General features: G+C 31.6%; 1 protein-coding gene across 1 annotated transcript in view; it reads right to left on the bottom strand.

Annotated features, from left to right (window-relative positions):
- The window catches only part of LOC128987626 (thrombospondin type-1 domain-containing protein 7A-like), a 268,164-nt gene that overhangs the window by 204,358 nt on the left and 39,275 nt on the right, over positions 1-24,531 (bottom strand). The gene's annotated exons all lie outside the window — the stretch shown is intronic.

The raw sequence follows: 24,531 nt of genomic DNA, 5'->3' as shown, positions 1-24,531 counted from the left end.
ACAACGGGTGAGTTATGGTACAAACACGCATCCACTAATGAAAAAAACACTTCAAACAATTTTGAGAACTTATATTAGGGGAATGGCCAAAAATTTTTAGCAGGTAAACATCACTTACAGTTATTATCTGCGTCATAATGTTAATCTTTGTTACTGAAACTATGTACAGTATCAACAAAAGAGACATAGATGATTTAGTAGTCAAATCGCGGGGCTCCTCACTTCGATGTGTTGTCAAGTCCCGTCGATCACCAACACCGTATGTTCAGACTTTACCTTAAAGCTGTAGTTCCACCTATCTGATCACTGAAAAACTATAAGCATCTAAAAGGAGGAAAACCTTTACCGTACTGGATAGCTCAAAGTTGTAAAATATTTATGTAACGAAGTCAAAGAATTAATTATTGTAAATTAATGTATTAGTAAATGTTAAACTTAGTGATTTAATTCCAATCGCAAAAATTAAAACCTTTCCTTGTGACAAAAAAAAACAAAGTTTTTAAAAAATATTCTACTTTTGTCAAAATTACTCACAATGTGTTTGTAGAATCTTGTTTTAAGCATTTTTACTAAGTGATTTATTTGCCAAAGGCTGGTAAGGTAAAGAATAATTTATCATCATATTTTTGTAAGTAAAGTGGGTGTTGTTAGGGTTCGAACGACAACATGAAGTCGGGATGAGATAAATCCTTGTGAATTAATTTTTATTGTACTCTGTATATCACTAGTTTCTAAAATATCTAGATTGTTGGCTGCGTAGTAAATACAGGGTGGCGCAGATGGATCGGGTGGTTTTAAAACAATTGTCAAACTGTCAATTTTAAAGGTATTGGATTGAAATAAAGTGCAAAACGTGTAGTTACAATGCAAGTTTATTGACAAAAATTTTGTTAAGTAAGTTTTTAAAAATTACATCCATCAAATGCCTTCCTTCTCGAGCGACGCATTCTTGGAGTCGGTCTTTGAGGTTCCGCATTGCTCGCTCAAGCACATCACCAGGAATTGATATGATTTCGTTGTGAATTGCAGCCTTCAACTCCTGAAGCAAGGGTCTACATGAACAAACCTCGGACCATTCAGGAGCTGAAGGCTGCAATTCACAACGAAATCACATCAATTCCTGGTGATGTGCTTGAGCGAGCAATGCGGAACCTCAAAGACCGACTCCAAGAATGCGTCGCTCGAGAAGGAAGGCATTTGATGGATGTAATTTTTAAAAACTTACTTAACAAAATTTTGTCAATAAACTTCCATTGTTACTACACGTTTTGCACTTTATTTCAATCCAATACCTTTAAAATTGACATTTTGAAAAGTATTTTAAAACCACCCGATCCATCTGCGCCACCCTGTATATCAAATGCTAATTATAAAACAACAGTAACGATGTTTAATCTATTGCTAAAATATGATCGTAGATTTGAAACCGTCATAACTTCACGCAAAATATTAATTATAGGATTATATCTGTTTGAGCGATTTAATTGTTCACATGTAGGACAGAGAAAATATGCATAAAAGGCAGTGAAACGTAATGAGTTCGATTGGACATTCCAATCATCTGCGCCAAAAAAAAGAATCAAATGAAACTCAATTATTGGTTTAGATAATCATAGATCGACCAGCAATAAAACTGTATCTTTCTAATTTGGTTTGAAATTTTACTGCTTTGTTACGTACCCTATTTTACAAAAGAAGCAAGGCTTTCAATGTTAATAAACCTGTATTTACTATTAAATACACGTTATATTAAATTGGTTTTGTCAACACCTCTAGTCGACACTCTCTTTATTGCAAGTAATCTCACTACTGCAAAAAATTACTTATGTTTCTGATAACTTGTTCAATCATTGATTTACCTAAATTATATTGTTTCGCAAAAGGATTGAATTTCAGGTTTTAGTAAAGCTAAAACTGAAATACTAGACAAATATTTGCTTCTTATCATCTACTAAAAAATTACAAAATAGAATATTTCAACCCTAGGCTCTTTCGAGACGAAGCCAATGTCGGAAAATGAGCGAGGTTGAAAAGACACTTTTTGCCCGTGTGATGGAATATATTTTCCGTCATATTGCGCCATTATTTAAACGAACTATGTTACCAAACAGGTTGGATGCCTATTTACCTTTTGCCCTTCCACGTGGACCTCAACTGTCTTAGCGTAGAACTTATCAAGCAACGGATGGGATTCATTTTAATTGGCGGTAAGAGGATTTGAACCAACGACATTGATACCTTCATGTACAATCCAACTTGCTGTTTGCCTACTAGTTGCTGTACTCGTGCTTTGCAATGGGAAGATGTACTATACCGCCGATTCTACTTGTTAAGTAATTCGAATTAAATAAAACCGTATATATACAAAAAAGTATACATTGTAATTGTCCTACTGTGATGTGCTATGAAGAAATCCTTATACTGTAACTTTTTACCAATAGTTAAACTGTAGCATTTCGATACATAGATTTCCATTAATGGATATAGTTATGGTTTGATATAAAAGTTTAAATGTTTAAACCCAAGAAAACTTTACAAAGACTTTAAATTTTCAAATTTGACTCATTTTATTTTATATAACTAATTTAAGAAGTAGGTAGAGCCTTAATCATAATGAATAGTGGGTGGAGTTATAGATTATTTGATAAGTAAACTAATTATAATTAATTAGTTTAAACTCCAGGGAATCTTATGGTAATATTGTAGGAAAACATTAAACATATCTTACATGCATTTATAAAACTGATATTTGACCTCTTTTACCCAGCTAATATGCTTGGCTTAAAGTCAAATGTTGCATTATTTGGGGCCAAGTACTAAAAACAGAAACATAAAACCCAGCTTTATATTAGAGCACGTTTTAATGGTATATTCTACAAACCATAATTATTGTCCATTTTGGATTTCTAAATGCTAAAACCTAAACTTTCAATCTAAATTATATATATAGATATAATAGATATATAATAGATGTTTCTTACGATAGATCATTTGGGATTCCAATAATTAGAGGTTTAAGTTAAATAATAACATTTTAGGTAAAACCAATTTTGAGAATAGTTTGATCCAATTTGTAACTGTCATAAGCCTTTCAGAATAAAACGGGAGACCTTCTTACAGTGTATGAAAGTAGGCAGTCTACTGAACTGTACAGTCTATGAAGTGTAAAATAAAAGTAATAACTATTAATTAAATAAATAAAACAAGTAAATACTAGCAAAAATAGTTATTTTGTATCATAATTAAGACTGATTTCGTATGATTTACAGGTTTTTAATTTATTTTCACATTATAAAAATGTTATTATTATTATTACCTAAGCATAGAAAGTTAATAATTTTTGCTGGTTGAAAATGTGAATCAATAAAGTAAAATCGGGTTTTTAAATAATGCTGTATTAATCCAGCCTAGTTGTTTTTAAAGTTAATCCGTAAGTAGTAAGTGGGGTAGCGCAGTTGATTTTGTATGAAGAAATCAAATGCATTTGAAACATTCTGCTATATTTGGATTAAAAATTATTTTGGATATCTCATAGTTCAATATGACAAACTACCTTTAAGTACCTCAAGTTTAATGGAAGGTAAATAATCTTTGAGGGAAAGCTTTAAAATAATAATCTTAGACAGTGAATATATTTATGTGCTTTCATTATTTTGTAAGAAGGAGCTTCAGCGCTCTCCTTGCTGATGATGCTTTTGAAACTTAAAATTCTTAGTCTTCAAACGTATAACAGTTTTTAATAATAAAAAAGGTACAAAATTAGCTCTCAGAAATATCTGTTGACATTATTATCTGATTTTAGTCAGTAATAGCCTTTGCAATTGTTGAATCGAAACCAAATAGTCATGTTCAGTTTTAACTTTCAATAACTTTCATATGTAAATTAATTTGATATTCTGACAAAACTTACTCTTAAATGAATTCATTAAGAATTCAGAGAAGAGGTCTTGCTTTGGAGCCTATATGTTAAAAAAATATGTAAATACAAATTTTACAAAAAAAAGTATATAGCTCATCAAGCAATGATTGCTTGGTCCATCAAAGTTAGTTATGTAATCAAGCAGTTTCTTGTTTTTAGTACTATAAACCCTCTGTGTAGGTTTTTTTAGCTTATTTTCCAGCTTTTGCTAGTTTGATGTACTAATCTTGTGTTAAGGGTACCATATTAGGCCTACCTGTAGAGGGGAACAGACTCCAGGTTGGATCCAATCTTTTTGCAATAATAAATTAAATAACATATATGATGTTATTACAAAACACATATCTACTAATAATTCTCAAGCAATATGTTAACTTTAAAACTGTGAGAGTTAAATGGATAATCTACCAGTAGACTGTAATATATTCCGGTAACAACCGTAGTAATCATATTTCTCGTATCAGACCATATTAGCTTAATGTAATTGGTTTGCATTGATGATGCATCCAATATAGACAGAATATGAGTAGTGGTTGAATCATATTGACCAACTTATCAAAATCATACGCGAAATTTAGTTTCGTTCATATTTTATTTTCACCTTGTTTTTTTTACAACAATAGCAGCCTGAAATTATATAATTATAATATCATTGATGGTTTTGTTAGTGTCAGTAAACCACAGTATAACAAAACGTGTAGTTTGGTTTCCCAATTATTAATCTAACAGCTCCAAAATTGCCCCAAAAAGTTGGAATAACCCCAAAAAATAACAGCATTCGCTCAATGATAAGGTCTAGTAATGTTGATGTAATCAAATTAAAACCATACTATTTAGATTTTACACAAAATATTAAACATTTCATTTTCTTAAAGAGACAAGCAATTCATACCAAACTACGGAATGAGTGTTCAGTGACAACATGTTACGTTTAGCCAAGAGTTATGATTTTATACATATTCTTTAATTCATGCCTTGGCACGACATTAACAAGTTGATGGAAAATATTGAAGAACGAAATACAGTATTTTAATAGTAGTTCAATAGGTTAATAGTAGGTACCTACTATTATTGTACTCTTTACATCGTGTCTTTTAATTGATGTAAGTGTTTATACAAAATTATTGTATTTTTCAGCTTTTTGAATCAGTTATATCTCATAATACACCCGTGCGATGATTCACCATAAAATTGTAGTAAAATTATAAAAAAATCATATTAGAACTGAGTTGCATTTTTTATTATTTGGTCTGTAACAAATCGCAAATCAAAGGCTTCGCTTGACTAACTACTTACAAAAATACAAAAATATCCCATCGAATAGTTTCAACAGTAAATGTTTTATGTAAGTATTTTGTAAATATTTCGTGCTAGAGTTTGGCTCCAACCATTAGTTACAGGGTGGTTTTTATTTGCAGAGACAGGTAAATTGATGGTCCTTGCACCACCAGCGATGTACTGCTTATTGATCAGAGAAGAGCTCATGTTGCACCTACAGGGTACAACCATAAATTTATCACTTCAAAAATCGAAAATATATAGATAAAAGTAAAAAGTATTTAGTTTGTACCTGCACATCTGCGTATCTTTTTATTCCTCAGTGTCTTTTTTGTATCTACTAACATTATTAAAATCAGGATATAGTTTAAATAATTTAGAAACACGTATTTTACCAAATATTAAACTGCAAACAGTTGGCTTTACTTCAACTTGATACCTTCAAGTGCACAACCAATAAATATACAAACAATAACAAAAATAAAATATACAATTAATATATAATAATAAATATACAAGAACAGCTGTTTATTTAATTTGGTTAAATATAATCGGCCTACTACTACTAAACTACTACTTCTACGTATAGCATCCTATTAGGCGAGTCAAGACATCAAAATGTATGGTTGCCGTATTGGTGTAAATCAGCTGGTTGTAAAACGGTTACAGCTGTGATTAAACTGTTGTTTTTTTTTTTTTTATAGAGTGATGTTTTGTTACTGTAGGAGGCTTATTATTTTACCTTTTACTCATTGCGAAATGTTTATGGTGGGATGGAGATAAATTTATCATTCAGCAAGAGAGCGAGAGAAATACTAGATGTTGCTATATACGCTTGCGTTCTCCCAACCTCGTGAGTTACTATTATACTTTTTAATTTAAGGATTTTTGTTGTTTTTTTACTTGAATGCATTTTTTGTATATTTTTTACTACGATTTGTATCCAGCTTAGGTTGAGTACAAATCTTATCACGTATTACTTACTTTCTCACCTAACCTCCAGATTACTTTATTACTCAGATTACTTTCTACTTATTCTGTTTTCTCAGATTCCAGATTCCAGAACATCTCGAAAACTTTATTTTATCACTAATAATGATAGGAAATATTCACAATTATCGATATAACACATGTCTCCATCCCACCATCACCAAAAATGAACTTAAAACAAGGTAGAGAGCAACATTTTAAGAGTAGTTAGGTGGAAAATTGGCTGAGATGAGCAGTATAACACTTTTACTTATCAGATATTTCTTTAGCTGAGACCGTTTATTGAAAGTCCAAAGATCATGAAATAATTACTGGGCTCAATTTCAAACTTAAAAACCTACTGATGTTTCTCAGACGCCCCATTATATATCTCAGCCTCTATAACCTCTAAGAAAGGGCGGGTAATAATATTGTATACGTTGCACCCTAGCTTCTACAGAAGTAAAACTATAATAATGGTTGACCTATCTCACCTCGTTAAGTTGATCTGTGTTTATATAGGCTAACAACATAGACTGTAGCTGACACAACCACTGACAACACAACTTCAAAGCAAAGAAACGTTTGTTGACAAAACATCTGTCAAGGTGATTTAATGTTAACTAAATGTTGCTGAAAAATATTTCTGCAGTAAATAGAAGTGCACAACTTCTTACTGGGGATGTTTATTGAGTAAACTGAAGAGATCCTTTACATTTGAAACATACTTTGGAATTCTTATATTTTCCTTTAAGGTACGTGGATAAAGCATAGAGATTAGGGTCCAATTCTATGCAATCACCAATGCGTCATAAGTTCATGACACAGTAATTCGGAGCACACATTAAACAACATAACATCAAACATTCGGAGCACTGAAGGATAAACAAAATGAATTGCACAAAATTACTGTAAATGAAAATCAATAGGTCTTTCAAGTGAAGAGATTTTGTTTTACGTACTAGTAATGTTTTCCGTACCTCCTTTGCAAGTCATACGAAGTAGTTTGCAAAGTAATTATGAGTAAATTTATTTAACAAGCAGGCAACTAAATATCAATGTATTCACCCTGTACATTACTTATGGAACACTCTGTACATTAGTTACGGAACACCCTGTATATTACTTTGAACTAGTTTTGTAACAGAGGACGGAAAAAGTAAGTTGTAACGTATGGTTGTCTACGTTTTTAATTATAAAAGAAGTTTTGTCTATTATTTTCAAAAGTTTATTTGAAAACAATACATTTTACTTGAGATCAAACTTGTTTTTTGGTACATATCAAGACAATTTACAAAAAGTAAAGCGAAAAAACAAGGAAATACCCCCACCGCAGCAAGCCGACAGACTAAGCGAATTTCCATTTGGTATGATTGGATTTTTACTAATACATTGTCTTAGATAGTTTTATTCCCTACTTACAGTAAATAACACCGATTTTGACGAGTACGAAGATTTGATCCTACGGGGGAGACATTTTTTTTATATGTTAGTGCTATGAAATAAATAGAGTTTACAAATATGATCGATGCCCATAAAAAGCACACTGCAACGATTTAAGTTTTTTTAAATCATAAAAATAACTTGAGAAGTTTTTTTGAAATTTTCTCTATAACCTTTAGTTGTATAATACCACTTAGATATACAAAATTATTAGTTTTTTAGCTGTATATCATGGCGGTGATGAAAATTGGACATTATTATGTTTCAAAAGGTTTCCTAAAACACACATATTTAAAAGGACGCCAAAATTAAAATGCAAATCGGGTCTAGGTCTTACCGTGATACCTACAGTAATAGAAGTAATAAAGGGAAACTCGGTAAAATTGATTAAACCTTCAATAAAAAGGATCTTTTTGCTTTAAAACCACTTATTCGAACACCAACGGCAATAATGGTTGTACAAAACGCTCGACACCATTTAGGCATGAGTTATTGACCGAGTAGGGTTGGGTGGTTGGTGGTTTCTACATGCTGCATGTATCTATGGGAATAAACACTACAACACATTTGGGTAGATACCTAGCGATCAACAATCAACAAAGCATGTAGCTGTGTTTTACCTGTACTGATTTAAATCATTGCAAAACTCTACTGAATTAAATTATTGCGTATGAATTGCATAAGATGAACAAAAGTTTATTTCTATTTTTAATAAAAGTTATGAAGTAAGGTTATGTTTATAGAAAGCCGTACGGTATGTATCATTGAGAATGGATATGAATCTGAATCTTTGGTATCGTTTGTTGATTTCATTATAATACTTATTGGTTGTAGGGTTTGTTAGGTTGGCTGGAGAGTGTTGTGGTGTTAGTTAAGCACTAATAGTTTGCCTGCTGTCAAAAAAGTAATTGTAAAAAGACAAATTAGATAAAAATAATAGATTGTGAAAAATGTATTACGTTTTGTATATTTGTCTACAAAAATAGACCATATTGATTATTGATGCACGTTACTTGTTAAACTATTGGAGAATTTGAAACATTTCTATCCTCAATCACTTTGTTGTTAAATAAAAGGATTTTTCAGAGAACAAATGCATCATCTTAAATACTCCATGAATGAAATATAAAGAAGTTTTGAGCGGTCGTCCTTGCGAATCAGCCAGAGACAATTTAAAGCTATGAAAATTGGGTATGAGGATATGCCTTGTATTTATAGTGTGTTTCGATTATTATGTTTATTTCACGGTTTTACCAGTTTGAAAACTACATAACCCGTATTCTACCAAGTTAATCAAACAGTGAGTCTTCTAGTTTTGTTGTCCTAAAGTGAAGCGAAAACTGTAAAACTTGCTCTGTTTAGTAAACATCAATGCATAAAAGAGTTATTGAACATGAAACACATATAAAAACCAGCTTTATATTCTACAGTAGGTTTTTACTGCTGTATCCAAAGTGAATGATGTTATATAAATTCTTAACTAAATAACATATTTAACTGGTTTTATAACTTAACAAAATATTTCAAAAGAACTGACATCCTGTTGTCACTATGAGAGCTCTTTAAAAATTGCATCTCCTAGTAATTGCCATTTCTCTGGTTCTAAAATGCATTTTCCTCAACACTAAGAGTAACACGGTTTACCTCTGACAACCGAGTGTCTACAAATCAAATTACCTTCGCTTGAAGCTGCATGCAAATCGGCTCTAGCTGCAATGTCTGATGTGTTTATGAAACAAGCAAACTCGTCAGAAATTGTACTCTGTGTCTGAATACACAACTGATAAATTACTGAAGAATCTATTAATTTCGACGAGAATTTTGTTTGAATATATTTTCCATCCAACTTTCTTAGGTCCACATTTACAGTCTACATTTATGTGTCCTCCGTGTGTTTATATTATAATCTATCAAGTAGTAGATCGCAAATTAAGTAAAATTTTCTACCTACCAGATCTATACTCGAAAGGATAAATCATGAGGATATTGGTTTCGTTAAATATATGCTTTCTTGTTTTATGTAGGATGTATGGTGTTTTATTATATGAAAAAAATAGAGGTGGTTGATGGGCTATAGCGGAAGAAACAACAAATGTTTACCTAATGACTGCAGTATATTACTTTTTAAGGCAGCTTAACTTAAAACGATCTAATCCTTGAATCTTTGTTTTTGTGTCATTGTTAATTAATTTATAATTTTTTATGGGTTGTGTGGTTTTGTTAGGTTGACTGGTTCGCCAATTCAAAAATAGCTATCACTGTAAGTTTTAAAATTCATGATGTTGGTTATTTTCTTAAAAGAATTCAATTTTCTTAAAGAATTATATACAAGGATCATTCAAAGATTCAGATATATTGTTTAAAGATAGTATATCTTATTAAAAAAATGATATTTTAGTACCTTATATTAATGGATATACTACAACCTTAGACAACCTTGTTTACTGACTTTGATTCATATAAACATAATATTGATGATGGATTTCACACAAACCTTGTACAATAAATTGACACTGAAAAATTTATTTTAGTAATACTGAATAAGCGTATTAAGGTTGATTAGCACAATTAACTCATCTATATATCTAATTCCGTAAGGCCAAAATTTTACAATGAAATTGTGAGCGAACTGGAGGCCGTAGAAAGCTGGGAGGGGTCTCATTTTAAAGGTCTGGGCATGAAGTTTTGGGGAAAAATACTCATTTTTCTTACTTATGCACCAAAAGGTTATTACAGGATAAAATAAATCACATTTAAATAGCATGGGAATCCAGGTCATGTCCGATTTGTTTACTTTAAAACATGTGGTTTAGATTTATTTAAAGCATATGGTAATATCATTGACTATTGGCTACAAAAGTTGTATTAATAGTGTTAAAGGTAGTATGTAATATATGTATTGTATGTAACTATAGTGCATTTGAAAGTAAACATGCGTGCAAATGAAAATGAAACAGCATTTTGTGATTGGCTTCTACGCTTATATTAGGTAATGGAATCTTAGAGAGCAATAGGGCAACACCGGCAATTGACATTCCAGATAACTTTGTTCTCTCTGATTGTGCAATTGTTTATGGCAACTCAATAAATCCAGAAAATATTCAAAACTACTCCAATCAAATAATTGTATGTCCTTTAAATGAACATTGTGATAATTTAAATGAAGAAGTATTAAAAATCTACTACAGTAATTATGAAGTAGTTTCAGAAGACCCTACAGAGAGGTTGAACATACCAATTGAGTTTATAAATTCAATTACACCATCTGGAATGCCACTACACAAATTAGTTTTAAAAGTTGGTTCAATAGTGATGCTCATAAGAAATAGGGTCTGGATTAGTTAATGGAGTACGATTGGTTGTGTTGGGTATGTCTGATAAAAGTGTAAAGTTAGTAGTAATTACTGGAGTAGGGAAAGGGAACATATTTTTCATGCCAAAAATAAAACTAATATCTACAGATCCTAATATGCCCTTTAAATTTACAAAGGATTCAATTCCCATTGCGATTATCTTTCACCATTACTATAAAAAAAGCGCAAGGCCAAACCTTCCCAAAAGTTGGAATTTATTTGAAAAAAAAACAGTGTTTACCCATGGTCAACTTTATGTTGCTTTTAGCCGGGTAAAGCGGCCAGATGACGTTAAAATAGAAATAGAAACAAATAAAGACCAAGGAATGGACCAAAATGGATACTACACAACAAATGTTGTTTTCAGAGAGATTTTGTTACAGAATTAGTATTTTACAATTTGGAAGATGACATTATCTCTATGTGTTGTGTTTTTCTAAGTGAATTTGTCTATATTAAAAAAAATGTATATATATTTAATTAATAGTGAAGATTATTGAAAATGTTCTTTTGCTGTATTATGATTAGAAAATTTATGTTACAAACCCACCACATGAAGAGTCCTTTTGAATTTTTATCCTAAACAGAGCAGACATAAAAATGAATTATGCAGGTATGTGATAACTGTTATACATTATTATAATATACAAAAAATTTAAACGATAATTCAAGGTAGGGTACGGTAACCCATGAGACAAATAATTTGTACAAAATAATTATTAGAATATATTACATATACTGTATATAGGGGCTATTGCCCCTACAAGCCACTAGTTTAATATCAAATTATGCCGTTGTAGTATGGAATATTCCAATCAAAAAGATGAACTTTTTAAAGATGGGTCTAACATGATTATCAAACTTATCTCAAACTAATATATGATAGGATGTGTTAAGGGAAGCAACGACAGTTTAAAACTACTGCCAACGAGCAAGTTTAAAGGGGAACTACCTTTTTTATATTAGAATAACGCAGAATTCCAAATAACAGGGATTACATTCAACATCAATGGCAGGAGAGGGATGTTCTGGATGGATTGACAATACACGCACGTTCTGGCAAGCATGCGTGTTTGTAATTTAAATGCCTCAAATCCACTTTAAATGGATTAAATCCCTCGATATTGGATTGTTCAGTTCAGTAATCACAAGTTGGGAATCCAAATGAACTCGGAATGCAAATCCACTTTGAATTAACTTCACGACTTTCTTAAGTCACTTAGTGAGTACTACCTTGCACTTCAATCAATACATGTATAAGTTTAAAGTATACTTGTCATCTGATGTATATTTTATGCAGATTTTGATGAATGTTGCAGGGCCAGTTTTATGTGGATAATTTAGAAAAAGAAAAGCTTCAGTTAGTTGTTGCATATCAATATAAATTGATACTAAATGACTTCTTTATCAGCATCGTACGTGTTATTAAATTCCCTAAAAGCACAAAAATACGTCAAATAACACGTGTAATAGTATATTTACACTGAAACTGTTTACTCTCAGAGATATTATAAGACAGTAAATACATACCAATATTTTCAATACCATCTTGTTTATGTATTTACTGTCTTGTGAGTAAACAGTGTAAGTGTAAATATACTATTACAAGTGTTATTTGACGTATTTGTTGTGCTTTTAGATAATTTGATACTGTGCTTAGATGTGATATCCACTAGATATTGTTAAAGGAAATATTATGTTTGCATCATGTAAGGGTTGAACAATGAAACAGTTTCAAAATTCGCAATGCAGGAATTCTGAAACATTGTCATTCTACGATGCCGTAGGATGCAGGTACCATGAATATATGCAAAGTTCCTCCTAGGTCAGAGGTGTTTCATAAGTATGCTTTCTAAAATGCATTGTGAGTATACATCGATGTTACGGACAATTCAATGCAAAGAAAAATAAATCATTCAACAGGAATTCTATTTCAATAGTCCCTTTACAAAACACGATAATTTTTTAAATAACATGTCAAAGAACCTATTAAATATAATGCTATGGTTAGCTTAGTTCCACTTTCTGCAAATTGCTGAAATAGTTAAATGAAAATCTTCAAACAATTATGGAAGGTGTTACACTAGTTAGTGGATGATTTTACATTTAAGACATTATTTTAGTATACAGTATATCATATTCATAATTCATGATTTATTTGTCTGAGTTGCATACTTATAAACTGCATTTTATTGGTGCCTGGTGCTACACTAATCTTCGCTGACATAAAATGCATGTTTTGATGAATAGAAATACCCGAAAACTATGGAACAGATAATCCGAAATATAACATGGGTTAAGGCATTTTCGATTGATTATTGAATTACTAAAATGAGTTTATAACTGATTGATAATTCCTCCTCACAACCCCTCATCTTATTGCAGCACGGCTTAAGACGGCTTATAAGATCATGTTAACGTCTAATACACTACTCAACTGAGGGAGCGCATTAATGATTTATCGTAACCCTTGTTAAGGCGGTGACACACTATCGATCTTTTCCCCGATCAAGACCCCGAACCGAGCAGGGAGAAGGAAGAAGGGAGATAAATATCAGCAAAATTTTACTCCGAACATTTCCCCGAACATGACCAAGACCAGACGAATTCTACCGAGCGCGGCAAAAGGAAGTTTGGAGAGAGATAGAGAGTGTGTGCGAGTGAGAGCGCGGAACTATCAATGCTAGCGCAGGCGGCCGCTCGGTGCGGCGCTCGCGACGATGTACGGGGCAAAAATGTACCGTGACACACAATCGTACATCGGACCGTACATCGGACCGATCTTTTCTTTGATCTTTCGCCAAAAAACCGCCTCCAGAGCGCTCGTCTCCCTGCTCGGCCTGATGTCTTGTTCGGCGTCTTGATCGGTGTACGGACCCGTGACACACTATCGAACATCCTCCCTTCGACCTCCCTTCTCCCTTCTCCCTGCTCGGTTCGGGGTCTTGTTCGGGGAAAAGATCGATAGTGTGTCACCGTCTTTAGACGTACACTTATTTCCCCTTATTTCATTTTACTGTTGAAATCTATAACGATGCTAAGATTTTATAAAAATGGGCAATTATAATCTCTCTACGGTCTCTACGATATATAAGTTTGATTATATCTTGGATATGGAATTTAGTTTTAGATATATTTACTTAAGGGGATCCGCCACCTTTAAATGGTAATTTTTTTATTTTTTTCACATTTTTAAATTTTTTTATTTTTTTGTTCTGCATACCTTTCTGAGTTTGTGGGTGAAATTTGAAGACAAACTGACAATTTTTTCTTTAAATAATATTAAAAAATAGAAGTTGTTACAAATTGCTATGGAAACGCTATAGCCTACTTTAAAGCCCGTTTTCCGCAAGTTCTGTTTTTCCATATTTCTTATTACATATGTTTGAATAACGTTTAAAGTACATATTGTAGATAAGCCATTAAACTTTTTACCACTTGTTCCTTGTTATATTACTGAGATAATTGGTCATAAGAAATTGTATAGCTAATAAAATAAAATAATTATGATTTTTTTTAAATTTGTAAAATAAAAATTTATAATTTAAAAATATAATTGCTTGTAACTATTTTTTTCTGAAATGGTATTTTAATTATAATGACCAAAAGTGTCTAGGTATTATACGGATAAAAATAAATCAATAATCATTACAATTGATCAAAAAATAAAAAAGTTATTCAAAGTTTAGCAATGTACCTAAAAACGCTAAAATAAAACGCTAAAAAATTTTATAAAAAAACCGAAAGGTGAAAATTAAATTCAAAACCTCAAAAGCTCATTAAATAGAGGTCCTAAATATAATACCTGCATAAAAAACGTCTAACCTACTAAATAAAAAAAATTTCATTTGAAGGTGGTAGATCCCCTTAATTCTAATTACGTTATTCTATTTGTTTTGGCCTAAGAACCTTCAGTGAAATACCTGCTTCCATTTGATTTATTGATTATTAAGATCGGACGTACCTACCTAAAGCACACTGCTAAATCACGAACAACACAAATTGTTCAAAAAATGGATTTATTTATCATCGATTTATAGTAAAACGATCTTGCTTGCAGCCTCAACAGTAACTGTCGACTTTGACGGGTTTCACCTAGTAAATCTTTAAAAAATCTACTACAGACCGGTACTAGTAGAGAATCATCTTCTTCCATATATGGTGATATTTTACTAATATATTTTTTTTTTTATAATATTGTAGTAAATTAAATTGCATTTCAATGTTTAACCTAATAACAGCCAATGAAAAAACATAACAAAAGCATAGGCATAATGCATTTCATTTCTTTTTCACCCATATTCTGAATTTAATACGACCCCTGGTATTTTGATCTTCCCTCAATGTAATTACAATAATAATTGATGATACTGATTGGAAAAAAACTAGTATAACTGGCTCAGCTGACTTTTACACTCCGCAGTTCGCCAACAATTTATTAATTAAGAGTACGAGACTCAGTCCAGCCTTCAGTGAACGGGTGAGTTGGTTTGATCGCACACGTAAATAAAGAACGTTTACCGATTGTGACGCGGACGAATAGGTACCCTGGCCAAACAAACAATATTGCAGTCTGTATGCTTCGAGAAACAACAAGAGTAATTGTTTAATGAAGTGCGAAATTTATATGGATCGGTGTTCCGTTAATACCTACGGTATTTTAACGTCATGTGTGTGTGTGTGTGTCCCTCCTTAAGCACGGCAATTCTCGTGAGAATAGTTTAATTTCTTTGGAATGAAAAAACTGTAAACTTATTTTATTCATTCGTGAGCTAAATGACAACTGGCAAAAAAGGGTTGCTAAACCCAAAACGTATTTTTGATATTTTCAATATTATTTAAATCTTAAACGTGTTTTGTTATTTTTTTGTTCGTTTTAAGAAGGTAAACAATTCGTTAAATTCTATTAATTTATTACAAGTATAAGGATTAAAGTAATGCGACACTCATGACTTTCAAATATTACCATTTATATAATATTACCATTTAGTTTTTTTAACTGAACATTTATTTAAGAGAATTTAAACATTTTCCTACCTCTCGATAGCTGGGGTAGTTGAAGTTACATCATAAGCAACTTATATATATCGCGTATAATGTTTGGGTTTATAAAAGAAAACTAAACAGGACTTACCTAATGTTAATGTTAAATCAACGTTCCTTATAACGTTAGTGTTGGATTTTATGTGGATTTGTTTGTGTTAGAATATATATTTTTAAATATTGTGCTAATCAATCATAAAACACCATAACACTCTATTTAATCAATCTTGTTCTGAATTAAATTGTAAACATGCACTAAAATACTAAATCAATTAAATGGCATCCAAATTGTTGGTTTCTACTGCCTACATCTGTGGCATTTTCAAAGGAGGAGAAATTTTTTTTTTAAACTAGTCAATTATTTTTACATAACAATTTTGGTTCAGTATATGAAGCCAATTGTTTAGTTTTGAGACGGTGATATTTATCTTTTGCTTTAAAAAAACGGCAGAGAAATCAGCTACAATCCTTATCGTTATTTTCTAATTGTGAATTTTTATTGTATTTGATAACGGTTATAGAGTTCTGATCCTACAGAAAACTATAGTTTTACTCCTATAAGATATAATTATTGATAAGATGATTTAACCACAAATATTTTTTAGGGATGAAGGAAATTCCATTCTTCTGTTTAGGTAAATCATATTGTTCAGCTGTATTCTATATCCATAATCCTAGTAATTTCCAATTATAGCAGAAACTATGATTATGTTACCACGATTTAGGCATATAATGAAATAACTATTTATAACTTAGTAAACATAAAGGTATAATATTCCTAAGCCATATTAGAGCCACACGTTCATATTGTTAGTTTAACTAAGTCAAAACAGCTTAACGTTTTATTTGCCTTTGACTGTGCCCAGGTGCTAAAACCAAGTCTGGTGTTTGTTTTGTATTTTGTGAGATTCCCTCTAGGTATACAATACACAAACAAAGTGCATTCCACTAATTATTATTTGAGCGTTTTTTGCAAACATAATTATTTTAACTTTTTTAAAAGCATTAAAAAAACTTTCGACTTAAAAATGGTGATACTCATTTTTGCAATGTTCACAATGTGTATGCTAACCTTTTCAATTTTTCAACGTAAATAAAACAGATAAAAAACATATCAAATACTCGTTGGAATAAAGTAATTTTTAAATAACTTTTGAATACACCTTAATCTACTCCGAATGAAACTCATTCTAAAGTTTTCACCACAGAAAACATCATATCAGGTAGAAATTATGGAGAACAGGCAATTTGTATGCTGTATACGACGCTGAGTATTTAATTTAGAAGCTTTCAGGCTAAATTGAGTGTTGTGTGTTTCTTGTTTAGCACAATATATTTTCATCTGTGTAATTAAAAATTAGTTAAGATTTTAATTTAAGAAAGAAGAAAAAGGAAGTACTAACTAAATTCAAAATTTATATAATGCAGGGTCTGTATTTTCAATAATTAATTGTATTGAGTAAATTAATTTAATTATTTGTTTTAAAAACTTATTTAACTTCATCATAATATTCTAACTATCCCTAGAATTAAACCTATAACAGTTTTTGATTGGCTTGATGATAAACAGTATGTGGCTAGTGAAACTCGGCCCATTGCACAGTAATCGCCTGTATGAAAATTTGGTCCAAATGCAGCCTAAAGAATTATTTTAGTTTCAGAAACTCTAATTCCATTTTTAACTTGTTCAGTTTCATTTTAATGATTAATTCCGTATATATATTTGCCATTATTGTTGTTTACAGTATGAGTGTAGATAAGTCATATCACGTACGAAAAAGTATTGAATTATGCTCGAGTACCAAATTTCCTTATCATAACTTATAAAAATACAGCAAACTCTGCGCCAGGTGAAGACATTTTCATTCCTCATATCAGAGGCTCTTTCCCTTGCTTTACTCAGAGGCTTTCAGGGCATGTAATGCAATCAAAGCATAAAGTGGAAATGAGAATTTCCAGCAACCAATGAAATTGGTTTTATTGCCGTTGCACTCGAAACACCTTTATAGAGTAATCCCATAATGTTAATTAATTTTGTTAATGTCTGCTGTAATGTGTCCACTCTAATATAACTTTACCAACAGTAAAATTAGTTTAGTGTTTATACTTCTCAGTAAAAGTCAGCTTATAATTGATTTAAGAATAGTGATGCTCGTGTAGAGTAGGTTCTTAGCATAATAGCTTATAATATTTATCAATTAGTTTAGTCAGCTTTTTTAGGTTAAAACCAGATAGTGGTAGTTAAAAGCGTATGTAATTTTTGGTTAGTATCAGTACCTTAAAAACCCTAGAAAATAAATTCACAACTACGTTACAAACTAAGAAAACTACATAATTCTCTGAACTCCATATACAGTAATTTTATTTTTAATTTTTGTAACTAAGGCTACAAATATTTTAAGATTGCTAAATTGATGTTGGAGGATTTTGGTTAAGAATGATTATCTAAATAAAAATATATTAAAACGGTTACGTCAAATTATATTACAAGCACCCTGTTTTAAGCATACACTATTGTAACAAATATATTCTATTTGAGTAGTTTTAGACATTATTTACTTATTACTTTCTTATTTTAATTTTTTCCCTACGTTCTTTTTCTATTCTGCCATCACCAAGACATGTTAATATCTGGTTTGATTTTTTTCAAGTGAGATTTGGTGACACAAATTATTTGCATTTATAATCTATAAACCCATATCAGCTAGTAAATTATAATTTGATATTGAAGAAAATCAACCCCAATCTTCCATTCATAATGAAACATGTCCATAATAGGAGCATAATTCTTAGATAGGAAAATGGAGGAAGTGGTTTTTAGGGGGTTTACACCATAAAGTGTATAAAAATCAAAATACATCAAATATAATCCCATACAACTATTCATTACCTAATTCCTGCGTCTAGAAAAGTGTACTGCTCAATGGGCAATGCAGGGTCTAAGCGGACACTAGCTTATAGCAAATATATGTTAGAAAAAGTAAGCATATATTTATATTTGTATATTTGATTGAAAAAAACTAAGCCCAAAGATAACACATGAAAGTTGGATGGAAATGAAACAGTTAATTTACATGTAAATACCCACTCAAACTGACACTGACACTTCACCGTTAACACTGAAGCATAAATAATACGAGTTGACACTTGGTCAATGGCTGGGAGTTAATTAAAACCACCGACATCACGAACTCATCTTTCTTTTAGCGAATTTCCCATATAGGGAATAAGCTATTACCGTAGTACTCATGGTGAGGTTTGGACCCGGGACCGATTTACTTTTTCGTTTTGAGGTCCCTAGAGGCCAAAAACGCCATCCGTTCAAATTTATATATATATATATATATATATATATATATATATATATATATATATAAAAGGCAAAGCCCTCACTGACTGACTGACTGGCTGACTCACTGACTCACTCACTCACTCATCACTAATTCTCCCACTTCCCATTTACCTAGGAGGCTGAAATTTGGTACACTGATTCTTTAGGCATTAAATAGGAAAACTAAGTAGTTTTTATTCTGATCGGACTCTCGGGCTCCGCCCCAGTGGCTCTGGAGTTTCCTATGTTAACCTTATGAGTACTCATATTTAAATGGAATTAATGAATCTTAACAGCTGTTTCAATTAAACAAGTTGGTTCTGTTCTATGATGTGCAATAGCATTAAAGTTACAAGGATTACCAACAGGGTGCAGCACTATAATTCTTTTTTATTTATGACAACAGCTAATTTCCAACCAAAAGGTGAGTGAGCGTAGCGAACGAACTTCAACCTGGTGGCGAGTTAGCGTAGCAAACGAGCTAACCTGAAGGCAAGTGAGCGCAGCGAACGAGCTCCAACCTAAAAGTGAGTGAGAGTAGCGAGCGAACTTCAACCAGGACGTGATTGAACCATGCGAACGAGCTTATCTTGAAAATTAAGTTAAACGGGGCAAAGCCCGCGGGTACAGCTAGTATATTTATATATGTGTCCGTTAGCGCGATAACTCGAGCAAAAATTATCCGATTTTGATGAAATTTGGTACAAACGTGTAAACCTACGTTTTTTTACGAACCAGCATGATCGGACTATGGGAACAGGGGTTTATGGGGGTTTTATGGGGTAAAAATAGATTTTTCCAATTTTTGACCCTAAAAACTTAAAATTTATCAATTCCTTTTCAAACCATTTTGTACAGCTTAAAAAAAACAAATAATTTAGTATATTGAAGCGTCATTATTAGCCTAATGGTTACGGAGAAAATTCCAAAAATCTGTAATTTTAAAATTCCCATGTTATTCTTATGGAGAATAAGTGAAAACTGTTGTAGTTTGCTTGTTTATGAACATATTTTGATCAAATTTGGAAAATGTATTCATTTAATACTTAACTATTAACATAAAAAACATATTTTTACCCTCCTTGTTGCAGCAAACCTAAGTACTTGTTAAACTAATTCTATTTAAATAGGGAATAAATGTGATATTTTTAAGTAGCCATTTTAGTGTAAATCCAATCTGGCTAATAGAAATTCACTTAGTCTGCAGGTTTGCTGCGGCGGGGGTATTTATTTTCAACGGTTGGTAATTTTTATTCAACCTAATGGTGTCAATTAATCACTTTGCTAAGACAGAGGCCTCTTTAGTGGGTATTTTAAATTGAATGTGAGTAAGAAAGGAGTGAGAAGATCTGTGTAGCTTTTTTACTGACTAAGATTAGCTGAGTCCTTGTCCAGGGTGATTTTTCATAAGAACCAAGTTGTGTTCAGGTTTAGGAATAAAAAGGTCTATTGTCAAATAAAACCAACTGATGCCCGTGCTGCGTCGTAGAGGCATGTACTGGTCATTTGTATATATTCGCAGTCTACATAATGGCCTTCTGTGTTTTCGTGTTTTATGTTTTCTGTTCGTGTTTTTGTGTTCACCAGTGACCTTATCTTTAGTGATATGACATTAGAATGAGCTTGGTGATGGGATTTTAATCTAAAGGTTGCCATGGTGACAGTAAGATCACGAACGGACTAGTACAATAACCATTAAATGTAGCACCACCAAATTGACCTTCTGATTATGAGTCGGGTACAAACTATAACAACTAAGTAAACTGGGTTTGGGGGATAGTGGCCACTTTAATCCAAATTTTGTATACTAATTCTGCTCTTCAAAGAGCAATTAGAACTATCTACTAGAATGTATCTACAAATTAAACATGGTTGGAAACACCTTGAAATTGTTTGGTTATTTAACATAAATTATAGACACGACTATTTGAACCCCGTTGACTAAAAATTTGAAACAGAGCACTATGGGTATTATGTATACATATTTAAAAAGCCATGCGAAGTTTAAAAGTAGAATATTACTGCCACAGTGACTTATTCTTTGTTTATTTATTACTTGGTACAGCCGGTACAGCACATGTACTGTGCAATGAATTTATAACACAAAACTGAATAATTATATAATTGCATAGTACAAAACTAAAATAATGTGGAAACAAGATGGTATTTTTTTAAACTGAAACAAAGAGGCGCCATTTTTATTCCGGCCAGAGAGAGTAAATACTGTTATTTTCGTTTGGAATAAAAATCACTCGACCGTTCACTGCGCTGCCTCCCATAAACTAAGCTAATGTCCTGAAAAAATACACCTTCGCCGAATAGATTTACGGTGGATATTCCTTTCTAACATGTTTATTGATACTAAGCATACATACAAGTACTTATTAATTTGGAAAATCTTTGTTAATAATTTAGAAATTTCATTAACAGATTTTAAAATTTTTTAGTTGTTACCTATATTTTGTACAAATTCAACATTATCTTGCAATTTACGAGCATTAAATTATAACAAATGCGTCAACATAAGATTTGATATAAATAAATGCTATTGAACTACAAATACTAGTAAACAATGTGTTATGAAACTAATTCGCCTTCTAAATATTGTGAGCATGAAAATATATATTCGTTACTAGACCAAAATATTAATAGATAATGTTAATAGCTAACGCTACAAGAACAATCGCTGTATGTGAACAAGCAATATAGATATTTTCGATAAATATAACCTAAAAATTCCGCAAACATATAATTTCTCCCAAAGGTTCTCCAGGATATTACATCCTTATTCTTCCCTGAGGTATTTAAATTGAGATTTCTATTTATTTAGGAGGAAGGAAGCTAACCGGAAACTACGGGAAACCGACTTTTTCATCCCCTTAAAGGAAATGCAATAGGAAACTTTTCTTTGGTTATTGTATTACTTCCCCACGTCGCGTAACTGGGAAAATTTTAGACCACAGGGTTAACGGTTGTACATTTTTAAATAAACCTAAAAAAATATTTTCACAAATTTGTCCCCAATCAAAAAATTTGATCCCAATACAGAATACCAGCTTCCGGAATAGTTGTTTTTCAATGGTGGGTTTCCAATGAAATAACATCAACAGTTCAACTAGAGTTCTCTTCACCAGGACACCCTACTATTAGTATAGGTTTCTTGGTAGATGGACAACATGGGTTTCGAACCACTGGACGAGGATTCAGCCCAGGCCTCCATGTAAGATTACCGCGTTCAAATCTATCACAAGTAAAGAAACTTAGAGTGGCTATGCATCAACATTTTCATTAATGTTATATGGAAAAATCTAGAAGCAAATATTTTGCTTTATCTTGGTATATTATTTTGATAAACATTCACCAACAAAATTAACCACATTTTTTCTAAGTTTAAATTTTGTTTAACTTTGCATTACGCATTCGATTACCTGATAACTATTCCTCCCTCAAAATAAAGATACTTATGAATTTGAATTCAATCATAAAAGTACGACCACAACACTACAACACGTTACGTGGCTTTAATTATATTTAAAAACAAAAAAATTCTATCAAATTGAAGATAAATAGTTTGTATACGTAAAGAGCACAAAGAATTTTTTTTTTATATATGGTTGAATAACCTGAAATATTAGTATTAAAAGACATTTAAGATAAGTTTTCAAAAGATCCCCAGCTTTTTTGTAACCAAAGACCAAGACTAACAAAACATTCTGTCTGTTACTGTCACTTGTCTTCCAGCTCGTCCGATCAAAACACTGGAAAATACGGTCCAGTTCACTCGGATCTGTCTCCGAGAATTATTTTTTCTCTTCCTTTATGTACTGAAAATAGCATTTAAAATATTTTGACCTCATTGTATGTTATAACATTCATGACTACACCAAAGGAATTATGTTTTGGTAACATTTTGTAAAGTTTATATTTTTAGTTTAACAGAAGACCCGACGTAAAATTACCTAATATTCTTGTTTTAATTGGATTGTGAAATGCTGAAAAGTGTTTAATTGGCTTATTTACATCGTCATTTACTGATTAGTTGATTTAAATATTCATTACACATTTCTAATTCTATAAAAACGTTAGGTTTTAACTGGCCCTTGTACTAAGTTGTGATAGTTTAAACTAAATAAAATAATTATATGATAAATTGTTTGCGACTGATGTTAACAGTTGAAAAGTAACGTAACTTACAAATACAATCCAACATTATAAGCCAAATAAGCATATATTTGTGTTACAAACTAGTTGTATTCAGGTATTTATACCTGGTAAATGGTAAATTGTAAAAAATACCCTTTACCATGAAATAGGAGATATTCAACATTTGCTCAAATGTTACCAGCTACAAAAAAGTGCATACAAAGGAGACTTAACAACAGGGTTATATGTCTACTGGAAGTCTACAGAAGTTTAAGTAAATTTGCTTACTCACATTTGAAACTTCTTGACAAGTAATGTGGGAATCATCAGATCTCTGAATTCCTAACAATTCTTGAATGTGTAAAGAGTATTTTTATTTACGTAGAAGGTAGGAATAAAATTATCCCTTCAACACTTTGATGATAATTCTTACTGCAGTGTAAATGTAAATGACATTTTGGAAGAGACATTTAATTATTTTTAAAGAGAGTAAGTAATATTTTATAAGCCCACGGCCACAGAGAGCGCAGCATGTAGCTATGCAGACAGTACATGGCATTCTGGTATTCAGGAGACGGTTCCATATATTAGATATCCACGAATACTATTATACGTCTCTGGAATTGCAGCCAGCGTCGTCTGACATATTTTATTTTCTTCCCGTTTAGTTTATGTAGCTTATCAAAGCTAAAGAGTTTATGTGAAACTTACTCCGCAGTAATATTATATTATAAATGTACAAATTTACAAATTTATGATAAAACTACCACGCATAAAGAGCAAAAGTTTGGCTACGTTCGATTTATGATTTTAATTAAAATCGAAGGTAGAGATGTAAAATTTAGGTTTTTGAAATTTGATAAAATCGAAAGTATTCTACGAAGCAGAAAACTGTATTACACCCACTAATTGGGCCGATGCTATGCATTCTGGGTGTACCTAAAAGTGTGAAATTTAGTGAAATAAAGTTTAAGACTTAACTAGGTATTAACTAACTATAAATACGCGATTAGATTGCAGGTTTGCTGCAACACCGATATTTTTAATAAGAT

Source organism: Macrosteles quadrilineatus, unplaced genomic scaffold, assembly GCF_028750875.1.
Source record: "Macrosteles quadrilineatus isolate MER2022 unplaced genomic scaffold, UCM_ALF_1.0 Scaffold_2__2_contigs__length_208266976, whole genome shotgun sequence".
Lineage (NCBI taxonomy): Eukaryota > Metazoa > Arthropoda > Insecta > Hemiptera > Cicadellidae > Macrosteles > Macrosteles quadrilineatus.
Note: the sequence above shows the minus strand (reverse complement) of the source record. Positions and strands in the feature narration are given on the sequence as shown.